This window comes from Rhinolophus hipposideros (genome assembly GCF_964194185.1).
Source record: "Rhinolophus hipposideros genome assembly, chromosome: 15".
Taxonomy (NCBI): Eukaryota; Metazoa; Chordata; class Mammalia; order Chiroptera; family Rhinolophidae; genus Rhinolophus; species Rhinolophus hipposideros.
The window spans coordinates 13,896,352-13,921,927 of NC_138061.1; the positions used below are offsets into that span (position 1 = coordinate 13,896,352).

Genomic DNA, 25,576 nt, shown 5'->3' on the forward strand with positions numbered 1-25,576 from the left:
TCCAGAGAGTTCTACCTTATGGTATAACCCTATTCCAAATAAATGAAACAACAACAACAGCAAAACAAAGCCCCCATGGGCTCTTAATAGAGAAGCGCATTTCCGAGCTATAATTGATCCAAGCTGCTGCTCTTTATGGTATAAATTCATAACATCTCAAGGAGGCCAGAAGAATCTCTTGTGACCTGCTTTGTGTCAATGTAACACAACACTTAAGTTATCCTGAGTACAAGGGCCTGACCACCTCAGCCCCTGAGAAGAGAGGAAAGAAGTTTCTCCAAATCCACGTGGTTTAATCCCTAGGAGAGTCTTTCAGACCCTAACTCGGAACATTTTATTTCAAAAACAGTTTCAATGTCGTTTTTGTCCAGTTTCCGTTCTTTCATAACAGATTAGGAGATGCAGATTGAAGTGAAGGAATGAGGATGATGCAGAGGGGGAGAAGGGACGTCTGAGAACTTTATATTAGCAGAGAAAGCAGAGAAACCACAGATGCCCTTTACTGCAGAGACAAAGTGTTCTGTCCCTCGCAGCCACGGATGGTCCTGTGTCACTGAGAAAGGTTTTGACTATGTTTACTGTCTTCTAAGAATAAGGAGTGTGCATTTTAGGAACATTTTATTTAAAAAAATTGTAGTATGAAAATTTGGGAACTTGTTATTTTCCAGGACACTTTGTTATTTAGAAAGTGCATTTATAGGGACTATTTCATTCTCTAATGGTGCTGGATCAATGAGGTGTGAATTAATTGGTTTCTTCCGAAGGCTGGGAGGAAAGGAGCTGTTTTTCCAGGCCTCTCTCCTTGGCTTGTAGATGACAGGCTTTCCCTCTATGCATGTCTATCGATATGCCCAAATTCCTCCTTTTTATGAGGACACTCGTCATATTGGATCAAGACCTGCCTTACCTCATTTTATTTTGATTTCTTCTGTCTGGACCCTATCTCCAAATAGTCATATTCTGAGGCACTGGAAGTTAGGACTCCAATATACATTTTTGAGAGGGACACATTTCAACCCATAACAAGGCGTTACTCTATAAGAAAGCTTACCACCTTGTGCACATTCTTTAGTCACCTGTCACTCATACATGCTATGCTATATTTATAATAAGTCCCCTGGGACAGAGAGCAAACATCATGACTGGGCATGTCTCATACTAAAGATGGCCCCCCAAATAAATGGCATCCAGACCCTGAGAACAGTCAGGTGTGTAGTAGGCTTGCAGTCTGCCACAAAGTTGTGAATGCCACAGGCTGATTGTGGTCAGATCAAGTTCCCAGGTGTGCTGAGGAAGTAGCCTGGGTGTTAGCATGGGGTAGGGGAGAGTATAAGGCATATTTCTGTTTGGTATGTGATTAAAGTAGGAGTAAATATACTACCATTTTATAGCTTTCGTTACAAACCAAGAAACTCACGTTTTCTTGCAAATGGAATAGAAAAATTCAGGTTACTTTAATAATTCAAATGCAAGGTGAAAAATCTGCCAATCCACTTGGTTGTTGTATAGACTACTTTTCAGCAAGTTGTTTTGAAATTGTGTAGACATACTCAGAGTTGTTCTCCATAGCTGCATCATGCCTGTTATTTTTCCTGAGCTAGAATTAGTGTAACAGACAGCACATAAATGGGTAGGAGAGGTACAACAAATCTTTATAACTAAGGAACAAAGCTGGTCTTTGAGGCAAGATCAAACCAGTATTCACTCATATAGAATCTATTGAAAAACAGGATGTTTATGACCTTGAAGAAATGATGTTGATTGAGAGGATGATTCAGATCCTAAAATATTGGCTAGCAGAAGTTTGACTAAGAAATCATTCCCTTCAGTAGATTGATTTAGATTTATTTTGGAGTCTGAAGCTCATGAGTAGCCTAATTTTGTGTATCTTTGAGTTGTATATCAAATTATCCTTTGTCGATACTGATGACAGAGATAATAATATTTTAACCTGCACATGGCCACAGACCAAATGAGCCTGACTTTTATGTCAACGCCTTCCCCCCTACCCAATCCGACCTAATTAAGGTTTAAGAACTCAATCTGGTGACTTGCCTTGCCATTTCATATTAGGAATGGTTCACAGCTTTCCTAGATAGCTGTGGAACCAGACACGTAACTTGGAAAAACCCGAGAATGTCTAACACTGCATGGCATTCTGTGTGTTGTGATGCCAGCTCCTCCTTCCAGATAGATCTGTGTGTGTGCTATGTAAACAGCATGGCTGTAGATGTATATGAAACTATATATTTTTAAATGTCACATCTAAGTGTTTTTAATGGTGAGGTTAGTTCAGGAGAGCAACCTTATATAAGATGGTCCTTAAAGAAAAGCTCAAATCTGTGGGTCTGAGTATTATTTAGATGACTGTGCAGCTAGATTTTTAACTTAATTTATGATGAGCAAATAGTGTTTTTGAACTCCTAAGCAGGGTTTTAATACTTCCTTTGGCTTTATTTTCTTTTCAATTTCTTTCAGAACACATTACAAAGAAATTTCTTGGGAAATTTCATAATGCATCCATGCAAGTCAGCAGTGTCCGTCAGAAAGCACCAAACAAATGACCAAAATTAAACACTTGAAATAGAATCGGAGGACATATGCATTCTTTTCAATGCAGTGCAATAGAAACATATTACAGATCTATGTCACATTTTCTTTTTCTTGTTTCTTTTTATCTTTATTAGAAATGTTGTCTGTGGCTATCTTAAGCGTTCTCGCTCACACACACAAACAAGAGTTAGCTATGCTAACAGTATGAGGTGTAAAACCTCCGGCAACACTTATGACGGACAAAGAATCTTTTTTTGCCAACTGAAATATCATCATTGTTGTAATCTTGATAGTTATGTATAGCTGTGAACCCCCACTTGCCATGGAATATAGAACAGTAAGTCTGAATGAAAGACATAAACCCTGTCCTCAAGAAGTTTACCTTTGGAGAGTTTCTTTTTTAACTTCATTGAGGAATAATTGATAAATATAAGTTTATATTTAAAATTTACAGTGTGATGATTTGATATACATGTACATTGCAGAATGACCACCAAGATCGAGATAACTGACATCCATCACCTCATCCTGTTAGCATAGCTAACTCTTGTTTGTGTGTGTGAGCGAGAACGCTTAAGATCTACACTCCGTAATTTTCAAGTATACAATACCATAGTATTAACTGTAATCACTATGTTGTACATTAGCTCCTTAGAATCTAGTTTCTTATAACTGAAAGGTGTACCCTCTGACCTACATCCTTCCATTTCCGTCTTTCCCCAGCCCCTTTGTCAACCATTGTTCTTTTCTCTGTTTCTACAAAATGGATTTTTGTTTTGTTTTCAGATTCTGCGTATAAATGATACCTTGCAGTATTTGTCTTTCCCTGTCTGGCTTATTTCACTTAGCATAATGCCCTCCAGATTCATCCATATTGTCACAAATGGCAGGATTTCCTTCTTTTCTTATAGCTGAGTAATATTCCATTGTATAAATATTCCACATTTGGTATATGGACATTTAGGCTGTTTCCGTACCTTGGCTATTGTGAATAATGCTGCAATGAACATGGGTGTGCAATATCTCTTCAAGATACTGATTTCAATTCCTTTGGATATATATAATATACCCAGGGTGGAATTCCTGGATCATATGGTAGTTTGACTTTTAATTTTTTGAGGAACCTCCATACTGTTTTCCATAATGGCTGCACCAATCTACATTCCCATCAACAGCGCACAGAGTTCCCTTTTCTCCACATCCTCCCCAGCACTTGTTGTGTCTTATCTTTTTGATAATAGCCTTTCTCACAGGCATGAGGTGATAACTGACTGTGGTTTTCCTCATTGCATTTCCCTAATGATTAGTGATGGATGTCACATTCTCTTTCAAAACCCATGTCTAAACCCCAGACATTATGTGAAGGGTGTCATTTAAAATATCTCATTTATTTTTGGTCATGATGTTGTCAGGTATTATTTTTACTTTACAAAGGAGGAAATTGAGGCTGACAGAAGTTGAATGATTTGCCCAAAGTTTCACATCTAGGAAATGGCAGAACAGGACTTCCAACCCAGGTCTGTGTGACTCTCAAGCCAGAGCTCTTCACCACTCTATAGTGAGTTCTGATTTAACGTTTGTCCTGTGTTGTAACAGCTTATTTTTTTGAAACTAAGGTCTGAATTCAATTGATAGAAAAAAATCTTAAGTGAATATATGCTATAATATCACATGAATTTTTTCTATGCTTATCTTTTATTAAAAGCTTCATTTGTAAGGATGTTTTTCATGAATGCTTAGGGCTAGTCCTCCATGAGTAACCAAATTCTGCCTATTTGGCATTTCCTCTCTTCTACTGTTCCTACTATGTCAAGTCTGCCTCTCAGTTTTCTGCATAGTCAACAGTGTTACCCTTGTAATGTCTTCAAAATTGTGTTCCAACTTTCTGTGACCAATAGGAGAAAATAACCATTTATTGGGCGCCCCACCACAAGAAACAGCATTGGCAAGAATTGAGGATGCTCCCCAGGGGTACCCTCGTCTCTCTTGGGGCCCATGCAGCAAGTCAGCCTTTAAAGCTTCTTCAGCTTTAATGAGTCCAGTAGGAATCCTGTGTGCCCTGAATTCCATTAGACATAAGCCAGACTCTTCAAACGATTCTCTTAAAGACCGCTTTTTGGTTTGAGGGGGTGGGAAGGAGCAAAGCACTCCCTCAACTCTGCAAAGAGCCAAGGAAAACTACTCAAGTATCCTTAGTGACACTCATGGTGAGGCTCGGCCCCTGGGCTGTTTTGGGTCATCCCCTGCAGTGTCTGCCCTCCTCTTTTCAGCTTTGGGGACTCAGCCCAGACTGAGGCATCAGGAAAGTCCTACATTAACATTTAGGCATTTTTAGCATACAGTTGTAATAAAAACTGTGGTGGAGGAAGAGATGGAAGGGGAAGGATGCCTTAGGAGAGCATGTAGTGAAGTGAGGTGGCCAAGATGGGGACACTAGCATTTAAAGGCACAAAGGGGGAGAATAACCCCTATATATAGAAGGCAAAAAATCCCAAAATGCTGAGATGAGATCCTGGAAGGTGAGAGAAGACCTAGGAGAAAGTACTTCTGAGGAGACAAAGAGATGACAGTTTCAAGAAAGGAGATGATAATCAAGGACCAAACTCCCTGCTACTTAAAGAGCTCCTAGCAATCAAGAATAAAAGATTGTCAGCTCAACAGAACATGGACAAAGACCATGAACAGAGAGCTCACAACAAAAAGAAGGTGAATGGCCGCTGAACATCTGAAAAGATGCTCAACCTCACTCTCAATAAGGGGATGGCGGGTGAAAACTACCCTGAGATCCATTTCTCACCTTTGAGACTGGCAAACATTTTGACAATGCGCTGTGTTGGCAGCACTGTGGGGAGTGAGCACCTTCACGCAGTGCTGGTCAGAGCTCAGAATGGTTCCACTCTGGGGTAGGTGAACCTGGCAATATCTACCTGAGCCACAGACGTCGTCACCTTAGACACGGATGGTCACTCTACTCTCCTTGAAACATGTTTCTCATTTGGGTTCTAGGATAGCAACTTTCCTCGTTTTCCTCCTAGATCACAGTTCACCCCTTTTAACTTTCTCTGCTGGCGATCCCTCCTCCACCTGGCCTGTAAATATTGGAGCGCTCCGGGGTTCAATCTGGATCACCTCCACCCTCTCCTTATATCGTCTCATTCAGTCCCTTTGCCTATGTGTGTGCGTGCGTGTATGTGTGTGTGTGTGTGTGGTAAAAATACCCATTCATATAAATTCTATCATTTTAAAATGTATGATTTAGTACATTCACGTTGTTGTTCAACCACAACCTCTGTCTAGTCCCAGAACATTCTCATCACCCCAAAAGAAAACCCCACACCCAGTCACAGCAGTCACTTCCCATCCCCTTCTCTCCCAGCCTCTGGCAACCATTAATCTGCTTTCTGGCTCTATGGATTTGCTAAATGTTCCAAATAAATGGAATCATTTACTTAGTATGATGTTTTCAAGGGTCATTCATGCTGCAGCATGTATCAGTACTTCGTTTCTTTTGATGGCTGAATAATATTCCACTGTGTTTTTCTTTATCTGTTGCCCATTGACAGACATCTGGGTTGTTTCTACTCTTCGGCTCTTTTACATACATAATGCTGCTATGAATATTTGTGTACAAGCTTTTGTTTTCAGTTCTTTGAGGTCTATACCTATGAATGGAATTGCTGGTTTATATGGTAATTCTATGTAAAACTAATCTTTTCAAATAAAAAATCTATAGACGGATGACCCCCAAATCTATATCCCTGGCCTGACTTCTCCCAGCTGTCTGCTTCACATCTCCTCCGACATGCTGGTACCTCAAAGTTAACTTGTCCAACACTGACACTGTTACTCCCCACTCCTCCCCAAACTCCTCCTCCAGTCTTCCCAACTCAGGAGACTGCACCACCATTCACCTAAGGTGCTTAGGCAAGGGTCCCAGGACATATCCTCAATGCCTCTCTTTCTCCATCTCCCCACATTCAATCCATCAGTAAGCGCTATCAACTCTGCATCCACAGTGTTTTCACTTCTCCATGGCTGCCACCTTGGTCCAAGCCAGCGTCATTTCCCATTATCTCCCATCGTCCTGGCCACAGACACCAACGACTTCCATTCCTGCTCCTAGAGTTCATTCTTTACTCTGTAGCCAAGGTCATTTTTTTCAAACACATCCACGATCACTTAGCCCTCCTGCTTCAAACTTCTCACTGGCTTCACGTTGCATTGAGAATTAACACCAAACTGGCTTCCATGGCCTGAGGACTACAGGAATCTGTGTGCTGGCTTCCTTCTCCTTGCCCCTCCCCTGCTTCCTGTGCTTTATCACACTGGCCTTTTGTTCCCTAAACTAGTACCTGCCACAGGGCTTCTGAACTCGCTGTCCCCTGTCAGAAACTACATGTCCAGTTCCTTCTCACTATTGAGACTTCCCCTCAAATGTCACTTCCTTAGGGAGGCCTTGTCTGACCACTCCTTCCCCCATAGTCAACCGACTTCTACCTTACACACCAATCTATTTTTCTCATTCCTATATCATTGACGTTTTTGCATCATTGTCTGAAATAACCTTATTTATATTTATGTGTTTATTTTCATGTTTGGTGTCTGTTCCCCTCTTCCTATCCCCTCCCCCAAACATAAGCTGCATAAAGACAGGAATTTTGTTGGTTGTATTCATGGCTGTATCTCGAGTCTAGGACACTGACTGACACCTAACAAGGCACAGAAAACATGTTTATTGGATGCTATTGAAAGAGAAAAGTTCACATCTCACCGGGCCTTAAACAAATCCTCCTGATCCCACTGCCACCTCTCACCGCCCCCTATGAACGAACTTCCACAAGATAGATCATACTAGAAGGAGTAGATCACATTGATTTAGTCATTGTGCCTTCCCTCTGTAACCCTGAGCAATCCAGTTTTGGCTACCATGACTGTTCAATACTGCTTCCACAAGATTCCCCGTGACTCCATAAAAGTCAAAACCAGCTGCACTGTGTCCCTTCTGCACCCTCTGACACTATTAACCTTGTCACATTCAGGAATCTTCCTTTGAAATGTTGTCCTTTCTTGGCGTGCGGCCTGGGTCTATCTACCAGGGCCATGGGATCCTGGGCAAGCATCCGGGAGTCTCTCGGGGGCTTTGTGCCAGGGGTGTCATTCATTCACACCTGGTGAGCAGGCTGGCTCTTAGCCACATGGCTCAGAATGATGGCAATGGGTCAGCGGCACAGAGTCCCCATGAAAAGTGCAGAGGGAGCTGCTCAAAGGACCTGAAGGGAGCCTGCCCTCATGCAGATGGTACGTCGGCAGTGGCGTGCCGTGCTGGTACCTGAACGTTAGGGAGCGTGCCACCACCAAGGAGCACTGCTGAGCCTCCTGCTCTTTGTAGCTGTCTCTGGGCTGTAAACTGGTCTTTTCTCTGCAAAGCAAGTGGGGTCTTTTCCCTGCGCCTATGCAGTCTTTTGATCCATTTCATTGTGTCAAAGGCACAGTAGGTCACATTCAGCTACCTGCTGTAGCTAAACTCTTGATGTTCTAGATCACAGTCCTCTTCTTGCCCCACTCAGTTCCCACTTTGTACGAGGGGCGTGGGGTTTTGGAGTGCCCACCTCTCCCATCTACTTGCTGCATGACCTTGAGCAAGTTACTGCACACCTTAAATCCTTCAGCTCCACATCGGAAAATTGAGCAGAACCACTGCTACCTCATAGGGTTGTTCTGAGGATGAAAGGAGAACATGGCCAGAACAATGAACCATCAATGGCCCCCCACTGCCCTCCTGATTAGGTCCGGCATTCAGGCCTCCACCCTGTGTTCCTCCATGGCTCCCCACACTCGCCGCCATCCCCAGCTTGCCAGGCCCTTCTCCTTTGCACAAGCCTTCCACTGCTTATGGGAGACCATCTTCCCCTTGGGATTTGTTTTCTGTATTTTCTAAAAAACAAGAGACATTGCTTCTCAAGATCAAGTGTAAAACTCAAGAAACATGTATTAACTTTATACTCAGGAAAAACCCTCACCATTAATGTTGTTTTGAACACCTACTCATTTTGTTCTTTATTTTCCTCTTTTATAAAATAATTCTGTTTTATTTTTCAGTTACAGTTGACATACTATATTATATTAGGTTCGTTTCAGGTGTACAACAGAGTGACTAGACATTTATATAACTTACGAGGTGATCGCCTTGGTAAATCTAGTACCCACCTGACACCATACATAATTATTACAATATATTATTATTATATTCCCTACGCTATAATTTACATCCTCATGACTATTTTGTAACTACCAAATTGTACTTATTAATCCCTTGCTTTTTTCCACCCATTCCCTCAACACCTTTTCCATCTGGCAACCCTCATAATGTTCTCTGGATCTATGAGTTTGTTTCTATTTTGTTTGCTCATTTATCTTGTTCTTTAGACCCCCCAGTGAAACCATATGACATCTGTCTTTCTCTGTCTGATACTTCCCTCAGCATAATACCTTCTAGGTCCATCTATGTTGTTGCAGATATCAAAATTTCATTCTTTTGTATGGCGAGTAATATTCTGTTGTATATGCGTACTTTTTCTTTATCCATTCATCTATTGGTGGATACCCAGGTGGCCTCCATAGCTTGGCCATTGTAAATAATGATGCAACGAAGATATGGCTGCACATTTCCCTTCAAAGTAGTGTTTTGGGTTCTTCAGATAGACACCTGGAAGTGGGATTACTGCATCCCTCTTTGTCTCTTGTTACAGCCTTTGTTTCAAAGTCTATTTTGTCTGCTATAAGTATTGCTACCCCAGTTTTTTTTCCATGAAATAACTAATTTGTATCCCTTTACTTTAGTCTCTATGTGTCTTTCAATCTGAATTTGAGTCTTTCATAGGCAGTATATGTAAGGGTTTTGTTTCTTATCCATTCAGCGACCTATGTCTTTTGATTGGAGCATTTAATTCATTTACATTTAATGTAATTGTTGATAGATATGTAGTTATTGCCATTTTATTATTCATATATTTTTTAATCTTTTTCTTTTCTTCTTCTTAAACAGGTCCCTTTAACATTTCTTGTAATACTGGTTTGATGATGACCAACTCCTTCACCTTTTTCTTATCTGGGAAGCCCTTTATCTATCCTTTGATTCTAAATGATAGCTTTGCTGGGTAGAGTAATCTTGGTTGTAGGTCCTTGCTTTTCATCACTTTGAATATTTCATGCCAATCCCTTCTGGCCTGTAAAATTTCTGTTGAGAAATCAGATAGCAGTCTTATGGGAGCTGCCTTGTAGGTAACTAACTGCTTTTCTCTTGATGCTTGTCTTTAAGCTTTGGCATTTTAATTATGTTGTATCTTGGTGTGGGCCTCTTTGGGTTCATCTTCTTTGGGACTCTGCGCTTCTTGGGCTTGTATGTCTGTTTCCTTCACCAGGTTAGGGAAGTTTTCTGTCATTATTAGTTCAAATAGGTTTTCAGCTCCTTGTTCTCACTCTTCTCCTTCCAATACCCCTATGATCTGAATGTTGACACACTGATGCTGTTCCAAAGGTCCTTTAAACTATCCTCATTTTTTTTGGATTCTTATTTCTTTTTGCTGCTCTGTTTGGGTGTTTTCTGCTACCTTATCTTCTAAATCACTGTTCTGATCTTCTGCTTCATCTAATCTACTGTTGATTCCCTGTAATGTATTCTTCATTTCCATTGTAGTATTATTTATTTCTGACTGATTCTTTTTTATGTCTTCTATGTCCATTTTTATTTTTCTCATCTTTTTGTTAAAGTTCTCACTGAGATAATTGAGCATCTTTATAACTAGTGTTTTGAACTCTGCATCTGGTAGATTGCTTGTCTCCATCATGTTTAGTTCTTTTTCTGGAGCTTTGTTCTGTTCTTTCACTTGGGACATGTCTCCCCATTTTGGCTGCCCTCCTCTGATTGTTTTTATGTATTAGATAGAGCTGCTATGTCTCCTGGTCTTAGTAGAGTGCGACTTATGTACTAGGTGTCCTGTGGGGCCCAGTGGCACAGCCTCCCTGATCACCTGAGCTGGGTGCTCCAAGGGTGTCCCTTGTGTGGGTTGTGTGTGCCCTCCTGTTGTTGTTGAGCCTTGGTTGTTTCCATGCCAGTGGAAGGGACTGACTCTTGGCTGATTGGTTGTAAGGACTGGCTGTGTCTATAGTGGGGGAGCTGTTGTACAGCAGCTGACCCTATGGAGCATGATTTGTATTAGTAGGGCTGTGGTGCCTGCCCTTTGGGTATGTCATCCATGGAGGCAGCTGGGTTGTGCTCTCACTTGATCTAAAGCTGGCCACAAAGCATGCCAGCCCTGGGGTCTCCTGAGAAGGGCTCTGTCACAAGTTCAGCTAAAGCCTATGTGCTGCCTGGGGCCACCTGGAATAAGCCATGGAGCAGTTAGTAGATGGCCACCATCCTGCTGGGCTTGTAGGTGCCTAGGAGAGGCTAAACTGAAAACCAATATCAGCTGCCCACTCTTATTTTAAAAGTCATGTTCCCCATAAACTCTTTCTTGATCACCTATCATCTGTAGTTGCTCAGACCTTTGAATCACCACCGGATTTTTTAACCTCTCCTAGAGCTCGCAGTATTGCATCTTAAAGTATACAAAATCAAGTGTGTATGGGGATATAATACAAATACACAACAAATTGTTATAGAAATCAAAAATTGTAAACTCTCTGAGGGCAGATCCTCATTTGTTACTCATCTGGGTATTTCCCCCGTGGTCCACTGTTGATTATCACACTGCCTTGCCCACAGTTTCAATAAATATTTGCTTAATTGAATTGTTAACCAATGCATGTAAGAACAAGCAGGACCTACATGCCTTGCCTCTTATGAATAGAATAAAAATAACTCATGTAATTAATCAGATCAACTGATAAAAATGTTTTGTTCTTTTGCCTAGAGAGAGGGCTATAAAGAGATCATTTAGAAACTTTTCTTTTCCAAATCCAGCAGTTTAATGCCACTTGCGTGGATGAATAACAGCAGCCGTTATAATGATATATCAGTTCATATCTTTCTTTTGCTTTTTCTCCCATGAAAGATACTTGAAGTACTTTACAAGGGTCAGAGCCCATGAGGGGATGGGGTGCCACCTTACTCCCTGACTTATAGAATAGTAATTGTGGAGGAATGTCTTTCTCTGCGCAGTCTTCACTCTTAAGATTACAATCATTCACCCTGCTGTGGGTGATTTCAGTTTACCTGCCCCTCACCTCATATTGTGGGAGCAGTTTAATTATGAGGGAATGAACTCTTTCTTACAAGTTTTCCATTCCTCTGTGCAGTTAATAAAAGAGAGCGAAGTATTATTGTTTTAACCTCATTGATTAGAATGGAGGGCTGACTAAGACAAATTATCCACTATTTACTTGACCATCTGTTTAAATTTTCCATTTTCTTTTGATGTGAGCCAAAAATTCTTGTTTCATTTCTAGGGATTGTGATCATCATTACACAGGCTTCTCTAAGTACCTTCCTGTTGGGAAGTCTGTACAAATTAGGTTAATTCTGATCTAAAAGGAACTTGTAATTTAAAACAGCATAAAGGCCAGTGTTTCTCAACCAAAGGCAATTTTGCCTACCTGGAGGACATGTGCTGATGTCTGGAGACATTTTTGTTGTCACGAGTGGGGAGGGGTGCTACTGGCATCTAGTGGGCAGAGGCCAAGGATGTTGAACAGCCCCACAAAGAACTACCTGGCCCCAAATTTCACTAGTGCTGAGGTTGAGAAACCATGATAAAGATATAAGGACTTAAATGGACAAATAGTTTTAAAATAGTGATGGATTAAGAAATGTCCATGTGCTATATAAGTAGATGTAGACAAGATATTGGAGGGGCAGCCAACAACTTGAGGCGTATCCATATAGCACAATGGCACAGTTACCTTCCCTTTTTGCCACTATTGGAGCAGGCTTTATGAAAGGGATATAGAGGGTGCAAGAGATCTTTCCGGAGCCAAGAGATCCTCAGGACAGCCCATGATAAATTAAAATCATTCTGATTTTTAGCACTGTGGTTGATAAGTGATACACATGCCAGTCATTTAGGAAACAGTCACTACTAGCAAACCCTTTACATTGGAAGATGAGGACTTTATTCTCTGATTACAAAATTACTCACCAAAGCCAGAAACTATTTCAAGTTCACAATCATATTAATTCAAAGACTGAAAAAGAGGAACCATTCAGCCAGCTAAAATAAGTTATTGCATCATTTCCTTGTGTGCGGTTCAAGCTAAAAATAACTTTTAATCCTCATCAAGAGTAAACTGTCTTGTCAAAGAGAATTAGGAAATTACCTCAGAGAGAGGTTATAGGGTGGGGTAGAGAGAGCAATTCATCAAGGAAGAAATTACTTGTATTTTAAGATTAAAATGTCTGCATGACTAAAGAAAGTGTGGGGGCTCAGGGAATATGGGCTATGACGGGAGAAGGAGGAGGATCGTGCATGGAGGAGTGTTTGGGTGTTTGTGCGGGGGAGGGGGGGTCATGTTGCTGACCCCCCTCCAGGTTGATTGCTACCTAGAGTAGAGGTGGCTGGCTAGGGTTTCTTGAATTGTTGAGCAACTGGGTGTTTTCTTGTTCTTAGTTTTGGGCAATCTGCCTCGGCCTTGAGTGCTCACAGAGATTGAGGGTAAACCACAAGCTCTGTGCCTATTGGGCCAGGAAATGAAACATGGGAAAGGCTGACCTTAAACTGAGCCCCAAAGCTATCGTAGCACCTCGATATCACCACAACACACACTAGGGACAAGAACAGACATGTTCTTCACAGGATGACCAATGCACAAGCTGTAAAGGGATAGGGAGGGACAGCCCATGTCAAAAAGACTTTTTGATCTTTCAGATGAACTGTAGGTTTCAGCCAGCTGGCAGTCACTTCTGATTTGCCACTGCATTAAATGCCAGTCCATAAAGCCAAAAACCAAACGGAGGTGCTATGAATATGCTCTGAATTCTTAGTACAGGCTCTCAAATATAGGTAAATTGTCAAAGGTGGAGATGTCCTCTCCCATGGTCCTTCCAGCCTTGTAACTTGGGACAAGACTTATTGTTCCAGAGGCAATCAATAGACTCAGCTTACCCAATTGTTTCGGAGTACATGTAATGTGCATATTGTGGAAATGAATACTTGAAAGACTAAGAACTTTTTTTTTTTTTTTTTGAGGTCACGCCATACTGAAGTCAAAGCAAATCTACAATCTGATCTTTCTTTCTTCCTTGACTGAAAACCACAACAACACTGGTCATGGTTGTTAGTACATGAGCAATACCACACGGTTCTGTGTAATAAGCAAAAGAATAAGCACGAGAACTGTGTTTTACTTAGCACTCTCTAACGAAGGTGGTGTAGAAAGAACACAGGCTGGACCTGGTTTAACTCTTTCCTCACCACTTACTAGTCACATGTCCTTCAACAGTACATTTCATTTTTCCAACATTCATTTATCTCAGCAGCAGAATGGAAGTAACATGCCTTACTTTCTAGGACTCTAATGTGAAATGAATCAGCTGATGTGTGTAAGAGCTCTGCATAATGGCTGGCATTTGGTGGGTGCTTAATAAATAGTATTTATTATTTATTATCATACTTTTTTCCATTAGAAATATAGCATCTCTAAGAGATGCCGTTCCATCAGGGATTATATATCACATTACATAATATGCCACAAAATCACACCATCACCAGTAGTGATGTACAATAATTGTCAACACATTTAGCATTGGCATTATCAGCAAAACCCTCTGTGAAGCACTCACCTTGTCGAATGAAAACTGGCTCACATGCTTGTAATTTCTGTAAGCAGTGGGAAATCAAAGATATGTGTGCAGACATAGACGTAAGTCAACTGTTAGAAAAATGCACCCTAAAGAATATGACATCATTTGGTTTGAAGGCTAAGGAGGTTTGGTCAGCAAAAGTAAGCTGTAGCTCAAGGGAGATGCCGGGACTCCAGCCAATAACTTCTGACCTACAGACAGAGAAGAGACTCTGGGAACTGAAAGGTCTCTTATCACATTTTAATTCAAAAACTAAAATCTTACACTCTAGAGCCAGAATTTATAAAGGGAATAAGATATCAGGAAGAGTAGTTTTCAGGTGATAAAATAATGCATTTGGCAAAGAACTTTTCATAGGTGGCATTGGTGAAGCATGGAACTCTTTTTTTCTGTCTATTCCCACTGTACTTATCATCAAAACAGGTAGATGTCTGGAACTTAATGATAATACTGTACATTTATATAACAGTTGAAATACAAAGGCACTTTGGTATACAGGGCTGTGAAAGTGGGGAGACTTACTAACCGGTTCGTCAATTTCTTTATCCATCTATCCACCTACCCACCCACCTACTTACCCACCTAACTATCCATCCATCCATCCATTTCTATCCATCCATTCACCCATCTATCCATTCAACCAATAATAATTGAATGCACACTCTTTGCCAGGCCCTAGGCTGGAAGCCAAGGCTACAAAGATGGAAAGGCTCAGTTTTACTCGTCAAGGATCTTTCAGAGCACTGAGAGTCAGGCCCAGTCAAAAAGGAGGTGTGCTCACAGGTCAGTGAGTTACACATGGGTTGGGCATATAGTGGACTTTTAGCAAACACTGAATGAAAACAATAGAAAGAAGCTACAGGTGTGTGGCAAGAGATGCCACTTAAAGATGCCACTTTAATTATTTAATGCAATTAAATAATTGCATTATTTAATTGGAGAGTAAGGGACTTTGAGCCTGACTTTTGGCAATTGAGGGGGAATAACTGTACCAAGTAAGTAGGTGGCTCTTGTCTCTTTTTGGAGCCCACGTTTCTCAGCTCCAGAAAGAATGACTTCTGTGGCTTGAGGATTTACATGGAACCAGTTCTCTCCCACACACTGTCTTCACTCTTAGCGAGGGAGGGCCATTTACTGCATGCTTCATCACTGCCGATCCCAGTGGAGAGAACCCAGGAATCACATTCACTTTTCACCGCTGAGTGGGCTGGATTAGAGCCATCTTTGTTACCCTTCCTTTATCTGATATGTGTGTATGGGGAGTATTTTAAAAGGAAATGCTCAGAAAACTTAAAAACTAGCATGAATGTCATCCCCAGTTCCATATCAAGTTGTGATTTAGTGTTCATTTCAGTTTGTATTTGGTACGTTTTTGCCAAAGACTTAGCCATGTATACTTTGGCTTTTGTGAATTAGAATTTCAAACCGCATGGAAACTCTGGTGCCACTTCTTTTAAACAAAAAAATTGTCTGTTTTAAACATTAGCAAAACTGAAATTGATTTTCATATAATTGGAGTTGTAATCACTTTCACCTACTTGGACTTGCTTTATAGCATGGGCATGAACAAATGAGAACTAAAAAATGTGATTAAGCTTTAAAAAAATTTTTTTCTGATTTGGATTTGAGAAGTTCTGGAGGTTTGAGATTTGAAACTCATCGTTATAAAACACATCATCGTCAATCAAATTATTGAGACCACAGTGTACATGGTGTTCTATTCCAAGCTTACGGAAATCATCCCCTCAATTCTAATCTGGCCATTGTCACGGGGGGCAGACAGAGAATCCATCAAATCAACAAGTATTTATCTAGGACATAAGCACTTAGCACAGTTCCAGGGAATTATTTGGAAGCGGAGCAGGAGAATATGGAAGACGTGAAGACACATTCCTTCATTATGGGAACAAGTAAGGAGGAAAATGGCAATTGTTTCCTGAAAATGCTGTCTGCCTTGATCATTAGCCTTGAATAGCTGTATGATTTTAAGTGACAAGGTTGAAAATATTATAAGTGCTTTTGTACTTTCAGCATGCAATGAGTTATTTTGGGGAGAAAAAGCCCACACATTTATTACAGTGGTCTGGTGTTTTCTCTTTATAATTGCTGCTGATTTTGGCAGCATAGGTAGGACCCTACATCCTGTCAACTGAAAAGCACAAGAGTATAGAAAGGGCTTCAAGGAATGTATTTCCTCCCTGGCATCCCTGCTGCTGAGTGAGTGGGCAAGTGACCAGTAAGGCCCGGCTTGCCAGTTGGTATTGTGCCATCTTGAAGGCCCACGAAGTTGACCAGCAGGCAGATAGATAGACACTGATTTTCTGTCCATATTCCTGGAAAAAGTAGAAGTGGCCAGGTTATATAATAATCTGACTTTAAGAGAAGTCCAGACCCACCCTTTTCTAATAAATAAAGCCACAATTAAGAAGCATAGGGAATTTTTTTTTCTTGTAGGTCAAGCTAGGGAAGTATTTCATAGCACCTATGACTTTTCTAACAGCTTCATTGAGGTGTAATTTACATAGCATAAAATTCACCCATTGTAAGTCCACTGTCTGCGTTTTCCTAAATTTATACAGCTGTGCAACCATCATCATAATCCAGTTTTAGAACACTTTAACACCTCAAATATGCCCTCGAGCCAATTTGCTGTCAGTCCCTGTTCAGGCCTAGGCAACCACTGATCTGCTTTTGGTCTAGAAATTTCATATACATGGAATCATACAATATGTCGTCTTTTGTGTGTGGCTCTTTTCACCAATCATAATGCTTTTTTAAGGTTTATTCATGTTGTTTCATATATCAGTAATTTATTCCTTTTTTAAATTCTGGTTAGTGTTCCACTGTATGGACAGACTATTTTGTTAATCTCTTCATCAGTTGATGTATAGTTAGATGATTTTCCAGGGTTTGCTGTAATACCCAGTCTGTCACTGATAATTTTAAAAAAGACATGACATTATTGTTGAAATGGCAATTTGATCCACTCCTGATTTTGAGTTATGGATGGTCATAGCGCCAGTTCTGAAACAGCCTTACATTAGATCCATGCACTATAAAGTACATTGCAAAGTAGGAAATTACGAAGTGGATATTTCGTCCAATTAAGACCAGTTATGCCTCATGAACCAGATCGTTAGAGGCTTAAATGAGCCAACTCTCCCCCAAAGTAAGAAAAAGATGCCCAAAGACATTTTTACTTTTTTTCCCCCTTACTATATCTGTTTTCTGACTCTTCAAGTATTTCTTTTCTCGAGCTACCCTGCACTTCATTCATTCATGCATGCATTGATTCAGTCATACCCATCCATTCCGCAAATCTGTAGTGGACACTTCCTCTAGTGTCCACTACAGTCCACTACAGTGGATGTAAAAAGGAATCAAACATGAAGATTATAATCATTCTGCGCTGAACATTTTTGACGGAGACCCACAGTAAAATGTACATCTCATCCATATGTAGGTAACTGAGACAAAAGTTTCATAAAATGATACACGATAAACGATACATAAAACGATACCACCTATGATGCATTTGGTTATTTTCTATTTCATTTTAAAGAAATAGTTGATTGCAGCCCACTCAATGAATTTTACCAACACTAATGAGTTGCATCTTGCAATTTTAAAAAGTTTCTCTAAAATATTAACACTTTAGGATTAAGGAAAAGACAATGCTTAGCACAGAGGAGACATAAGAGTGAGAGAATGGAATGGGAGCTGACCTGGGCATGGATACAATATTAGAGAATGGGTGTGGGGCTATTTTAGAGACACGGACACCACTCTGAACACTTGTCTGCCCACTTTCTTCCAGGGCTTGGACCACAATCATGCTAGTAGCACATTCTGTGTCTTGAAGAAGCCAGGCCCCTGTGGTTCAGCAGAGGTGGGTGGCTGATGGGATGACAGCGAGAGGAAATTTGCTTCCTTCCCAGCGAATAGAACTAGACCAACTTCATAAAGCAAATGTGCCTAACTTATCCTAAATGTACAGCCCTTGGATTGAATAATAACTTCTCTTAGAGTAACTAAAAGTCACAAAAACTGAACAGAGTTTATGGTCTTTCTGGAGGACCAAACACCTCGCCGTGTTTCCCTCTCTTTCTGAGTCAATAAATATCTTTGGCTGTTTCTCTTTCCTCTTGGTCCAGTCCTTTAAAAATTTCTTCTCTACCCTGTTTTCTCTCATCTCTGTCTTTATTATGAAATACCTAAAACTGGGCACTGTAACAAAACAGCTCCCTTCAATAAATGCCACCAAAATCCTTTATTTGGTGGTAATTCTCTCCTTCCCTAGGGTTTAAGTGTAACGATCACTACAACACAGGTGGCTTTAGATAGGCAGGGGAGGAATTTTTTTTAAAGCATTTATTGAGAGTTTGTTACTAACTAAGCATTTTACATACTTTGTTCCATTTAATACTCAAAATGAGCCAATGAAGTAGACACCCTTACCCCCATTTTCCACTGTAGAAAATGAGGCTTAGAGAAGTTAGTTAACTTATCACAGAACTATTAAGTGGTAGAGTTGACATTCCAACTCGGGTCTTCTGACTAAAGTATATGAAGTTGGCAGAACTGATCCAGCCAACATTAATCGAGAATCTATTATGTACAGAAATAGTCCCTGTCGGAAGAGCTCATGGCATTGTACAGTATGTCCCGGAAACAGAATGACCTGGCAGCTGTGGAGAGATGGTTTGGGCAATCCATGGGAGCTAAGCTGAGGAGCTGGGCGTTTATTCTGTAGGAAGATGGGAGCTCCTGGAGGTTTCTGAGCAGGAGAGTCACTTGGCAGATGTAAGCTCCATGTGGCAGCAGGCGAGTGGTGATGGGCATCTGGCTCAGGAAGGAGGTGGTCGGAAGGTAAAGAGGAATGTTGTGAGTGCAGAAAGGAGCACGACCAGACTTGATGGCTGATTCTGTCCAGGCCTCAAAGCATCGGCCATCATAGCTGACCGGAGTGACCCCTTCCCTGGTCCATGCAAGATAACCCTTTTGGAAAAGGCCCCAAGCTAGTGGTTGCTCCTGAATTCTGCTTCTGGGAGAAGCCCTGTTGCTGTTTTTCTCTGGCTGCTGCTAGATTTGGCTGGAGGTCTATTGCCTTGGTATCCTGAACTCATTAGAGTGTGTGTGACAAGTTTAACCATTCTCTACCCAAAGAAGTTATTTCACATTTTCCCCAGTTGCATTTAAGTGATTTTGGAGCCTGTGATTTTCCTTGCATTGGTCCAAGTTCCACGGCGCGGGCAGTTGTGCAGTCCCCTTCCTGCAATATGTTCTCCCATCTGCCGCTGTTTCCCACAGCGGTTAACTTAAAAAAAAAAAAAAAAAGTGAGTAAAGGCTTCCACGTCAGTGGATTCTGATTTTCAACATTTTCCTCTAGCTTCATAATTTCTTCCACCCCAGACAGGAATTTGTGTTTCAAAAACACAGGGCTCAGCCTGGGACCATCCATCACTTTGACCTTGGTGGTTTCTGTCCCTCCCTGGGTTTGGCTGCTCCGCCCTTTCGGCCATGGTTTCTTACTGGCCTCTAGGTCTGTGGGAAAGAAGTGAAATAGTCACAGCACCCCACGATTAGGATGGGTCAGGATTTTAAAATTAAGAATGTAGTTAAGAAACAGCTTTAGTAGTTCTGTTACTAAACAGTTCTGCCTTTGAGAAATGGCATAAAGCAAAGAACCCGTTATTTTCCAATAATTTTCCAACTAAGGCAAGCAACTGGGAAAAGCCAGGATTGGTGAGTCAAAATGGGTTTCACTGGCTTGGGGATCTGGGGAAGCTGACTTAACGGTCTCTGGATCTCAGGTTCCTTGTGTATAAACTGGGTTTAGAAACATAGCTGCCTCCTAGAGTGGCTGCCACAGTTGAATGAGCTAACCTTTGCACCTGACACAGGCTTGCCATGTCCTCACTTTCTTGTCTCTTTATCCGCACTCATGTCCTTAGCTTGCCTGTCCCTTGCTCTCTCTGAGGCAGAATAGCATAGTGGTTAAGAATGTGGCTTCTAGGGTCAGACTCATTTGTAACCTGGCCCTACTTGTTAGCTATGTGTGACTTGGTGCAAGTGACTTCTAAGTGCTCGTGCCTCAGTCTGCCCACAGATAAAATGCGGCTGTGCTGAGAGTTAAGTGAGCTGATCTTCACAACTCCTTGAATCTCAAGAACCTTAGGAACCACCAGTTTGTCACTAGAAGCAGGCCTGTGCTCATCTTCCCTTTTCTTCCAGTTGCTCGTTCCTTCTCTGATGAAACATGTAACTTGAAATTTAGCAGCAGTGAGACCTAGGGTCCTCCTGGCTTCTATGTGACTTCTGAGAAAACCACAGAGCACTAGTCTCCAGCTTTAGCTACTCTTTTGGACACATTTCCTATGACAGTGAAGCTTTGTGAACAGGCTTGTTCCCTCAGAGGAAAAAAAAGGTAGGTCACTTCATATTTTTTAATTCATTTTAAAAAATGTTGGTAAAATATATATAATATAAAATGTGCCATTTTAGCCGTGTTTAAACGTATAGTTCAGTGGCATTAAGTACACTCATATCGTGCAACCATCACTAACATCTATTTCCAGAACTTTTTCATCTTGCAAAACAAAAAGTCTGTATTCATTAAACAACAAATTCCCTTTCTCCTCTCCCTCTAACTCCTGGAAACCACAATCCTACTTTGTGTTTCTGTGAATTTGTGTACTCTAGGCACCTCGTACAAGTGGACTCATACAATATTTGACCATTTTTGTCTGGCTTCTTTCTCTAGGCACAATGTTTTCAAGGTTCATCCATGTGGTAGCATGTGTCAGAATTTCATTCCTTTCTAAAGCTGAATAATATTTCACGGTATGGGTAGACTGGAGTGTGTTTATCCATTCATGTGCTGATAGATATGAATGGATATCTATCCATTGGGCTGCGTCCACCTCTTGGCTGTGAACATGGGTGTACAAATATGTGTTTGAGTTCTTTAGGTAACTTCATTTTTTGTGTGTGGTAAAAAATGCATAACCTAAAACCTTCCATCTTAGACATGTTTAAGTGTATAGTTCAGTCATGTTAAGCACATTTAAATTGCTGTGAAAAAGATCTCCAGAGGTTTTCATCTGTCAAGTCTGAAACTATATCTATTAAAAAATAACTCCCCTTTTCCCCCTGCCCCAGCCTCTGGTAACCATCTTTCTTCTTTCTGTTTCTATCAATTTGATTACCTTAAATACCTCATGTAAGTGGAATCATATAGTATTTGTCTTTTTGTGACTGGCTTATTTCACTTAGCATAATGTCTTTGAGATTCATCCATATTGTAGCATGGGGCAGGATTTCCTTCCCTTTTTAAGGCTGAATAATATTCCACCGTATGTATATACCATATTTGGTTTATCTGTTCATCTGTTGGTGGATATTTGGTTTGCTTCTATCTCTTGGCTATTGTGAATAATGCTACTGTGAACATGGGTATACAGATACCGCTTTGGGACCCTGCTTTCAATTTTGGGGGGTATATACCCAGAAGCGGGATTGCTGAATCACAGGATAGTTCTATTTTTAGTTTTTTGAGGGGCTTCCCCACCATTTTTCATAGTCTCTGCACCATTTTACAATCCCATCAACAGTGCATGAGTGTTTCAAATTCTCCACATCCTTGTAGACACTTGTTATTTTCTGTTTTTCTTTTGTTACAGTAGTGATCCTAATGGATGTGAAGTGATAACTCATTGTGGTTTTGATTTGCATTTTCCTGATGATCAGTGATGTAGAGCATCTTTATATATGCCTGTTGACCCTTTGTGTGTCATCTTTGGAGAAATGCTTATTCAAGACCTTTGCTAATTTTCTAATCAAGTTATTTGATATTTTGTTTTGAGATGTAGGAATTCTTTGTATATTCTGAATATTATCCCCTGCTTGGATATATAATTTGTAAATATTTTCTCTCATTCTGTATGTTGCTTTTCACTCTCTTGTTTGTGTCCTTTGATGCACAAAAGTTTTTGAGGTTAGTAGAGTGCCATTTGGTTATTTTTGCTAAGTAACTTCATTTTAAAATAAAAAGAAGTGTGGTTATTTTTTCTGCATATTAAGTTTATATTCTAAATAAACTTAATATGCATATTAAGTTTATATTCTAAATAAACATTTATATTCTAAATAACATTTTAAGACAATGAAACAAATCTATGATAATAATAGTAAGTCAAAACACCTCCATATCTTTTCATATGGTTCAAAAGGAAAATGGTAATGATGTTAATTTTAGAAATTAGGGTGATCGGTGTAGGGGTTCAGTGCAATCTCTACAGTTCTGTCTAGGTCCACCCTCTTCTAACTGTGTAACCCAAATAGCTTACTCTATTCTCTAAGCCTTAATTCCTCATCTTTAAAATGAGATAATAGCAGCTTCTAGGTTATTATGGGAATTAGATGAGCAAATGCTTGTAAAGTGTTTGAGAAGCACACGGTAAAGATGTGCTCAATAAACCAAGGCCATTGCTCTTCTAATCCCGTCCTGACCAATGTTCCCTATTATTCCAGATATTTCTATAAAAAAGACATACTGGCAAAACTATAGGGACAGTAAAAAGACTGGTGGTTGCCAGTGGTTCAAGGAGGGGGGCGGGGATGAACAGGTGAAGCACAGGGGGTTTTTAAGGCAATGAAAGTATTCTGTGTGGTCATGGTGTATACCTGACATTATGCCTTTGTTAAAACCCATAGAATGTACAACACAGAAAGTGAAACCTAATATAAACTATGGACTTCCATTTCTAATACTGTATTAATATTTGTTCATCAGTTCTAACATACTATGTACCACACTAGTACAGGATGTTAATAATAGGAAACACTGTGTGTGAGGGGAGAAGGGTTATGTGAGAATTCTCTGTACTATCGGCTCAATTTTTCTATAAACCTAAAGCTGCTCTAATAAATAAAGTCTATAAAAAATTTGTAAAGGTGTGGTAATAACCTGAATACAACGGGCTGTTCCCCCTAACTTCCCTCCATCCTGGGGGAAACGAAGCCTCCAAATGTACCTGCCAATAGGTGTTGTTGTTTTGAATTTCTCTCATCATCTAACTGTCCACCCCCCCCCCCATTTTATTCTTCACAAGGTTTCCCTCTACAGGCACCATCTAATGGGAAAGGGATTTTGATCAGATCTGTCATCACCCATTAAAGAAACACAGGACTGTCCTCTCCTTGGGGAGTGGACCACTGGTTCCTGGGCACCTTTCCATCTCCCGTCTCAGAGGGACTAATGTGATGCCCCATCCGAAAACTGAGGGACTGAGAGAACACTCATGACTCACCCTTGGTTTATATTTCAACCACACAAATTCATCTGTAACAGGTTCTTCTAATTATGAGTCATCATTTCTTAATAGCTGCACTACAGGTCACCAACAACGTGTAAATAATTATTAAAATCTAATATTTCACAAAGGTATTTGGGTCCCACGTAGGCTGACTCTTTAGATTGCTTTCACACACTGCGCTATTCAGCTTCTACACATCCTGACTAATATAACACTAATATGATCGTCATTTTCCCTTCTGAACCAAATGAAAAGATGGGGCAAGAAATAGCTTGCATGTAACACCAGGGAGACCAGCTAACAGCACGTTCATATAAAAATATTCTGGATCGAGCAAGTTTGTCTTGCTTACATCAGCAGTCAGCCTTTGGAACTGAAGTGCAGCCACAGACTTTTAATTATTTACAGCATTGGACACGCCACTGTCACACCAACACTGAATGGTGCCTTTTGAACATTATAGCTGTTCTACCCTGAAAGGCAAGTACATCAAGCCGAAGGCAAGTAAAATGTCCAGGGTAGAACTCTTGGGTGTTTGAGAAATGGGCATAATTAATACTGTGATATTAGATGTCTGGAAAGCGTTGAAATTTTCCTCCGGGTGCTAAGCGCAACCATCACAGCTTATCCCCCATATGCCCTTCTTTGAAGTAGTTCGCCATCTACAGCCCTTGTTGAAGGCAAGGACCGATATGGTAGTGTTTGCCTTATGTGACCGGCCCTTTGGCCACCACTGATTGGACCACGGGGGCTCCTGACCTCAGAGGACAAAATGTGAATAAGGGGACATGAAGTTGTAGTCTACGAGGGGGTCCCTGGAGCCCTAAGGTCATGTGAAGATGAGGTTTGGGCATGTATCATGGGAAGCCAGTCACTTAGGTTGGGGGTGGGGAGCAGGAGCAGACGTGCAAGGAGAGGCAGAGACAGGACCACACTGCCCCAGAGAGAGTGACAGGGACAGGGTAGTGTCCTAACGCCTTTCCAGGTCCCTGGAGGCCTGTGGAACTTCCTGTACCAGGATCCCAGGAGAGGCCTTTTGCCTCATAATAACTCCCTTCTGACTTGTGCTTTTCTGGGGAATCAATATCTGTTCCTTGCCACCAAATATTCTGTGTGGAAAGCACTCTGATGCTGTCTGGCTGTCTGTCCAATCCAAAACGGATTCCTCCAGTAACCCAATTCAAAAATGGGCAAAGGACTTTAATAGACATTTTTTCACAGTAGATAGACCAATAACCACTGAGTACATGAGAAGATGCTCACTGTCACTAGTCATTAGGGAAATGCAAATCAGAACCACAGTGAGATGCCACTTCACACCCATTAAGATGGCCACTATTTAAACAAAGGAAAATAAAAGGTGTTGACGAAGGTGTGGAGTGGGAATGTGAAATGATACAGAGCTGAGGAAACAGTTCAGAGGGTCCTCAATAAATTAAAGGTGGAGTCACTATATGACCCTGCAATTCTTCTCTTAGGAGTTTACCCCAAAGAATTGAAAGCAGGGTCTCAAACCGATATCTGCACAGGAATGTTCACAGCTGCATTAATCACAACAGCCAAAAGGTGGAAACAACCCAAGTGTCCATCAACACGTGAATGGATAAACAAGATGCGATCTGCCATGCAATGGAATATTGTTCCGCCTTAAAAAGGTGTGAAATTCTCATACATGTTACAGCACTGAGGAACCTCGAGAACATTATGCCTAGTGAATGAAGGTAGACACAAAAGGACAAATGTTACCTGATTCTACTAATAGGAGGTATTATACCTAGAATAAGGCACACTCATAGAGATGGAACATAGATAATGGTTGCCAGGGGCTGATGGGAGGGAGGAACAGGGGTTATTTTTTAATGGGCACCGCATTCTGTTTTGGATGACAAAAAAGTTCCGGACATA

The 25,576-nt window shown here is 40.9% G+C and overlaps 1 long non-coding RNA gene across 1 annotated transcript in view; it reads left to right on the forward strand.

Moving 5' to 3' along the window:
• Positions 1-25,576, forward strand: part of LOC308508277 — a 65,122-nt gene that overhangs the window by 8,970 nt on the left and 30,576 nt on the right. The gene's annotated exons all lie outside the window — the stretch shown is intronic.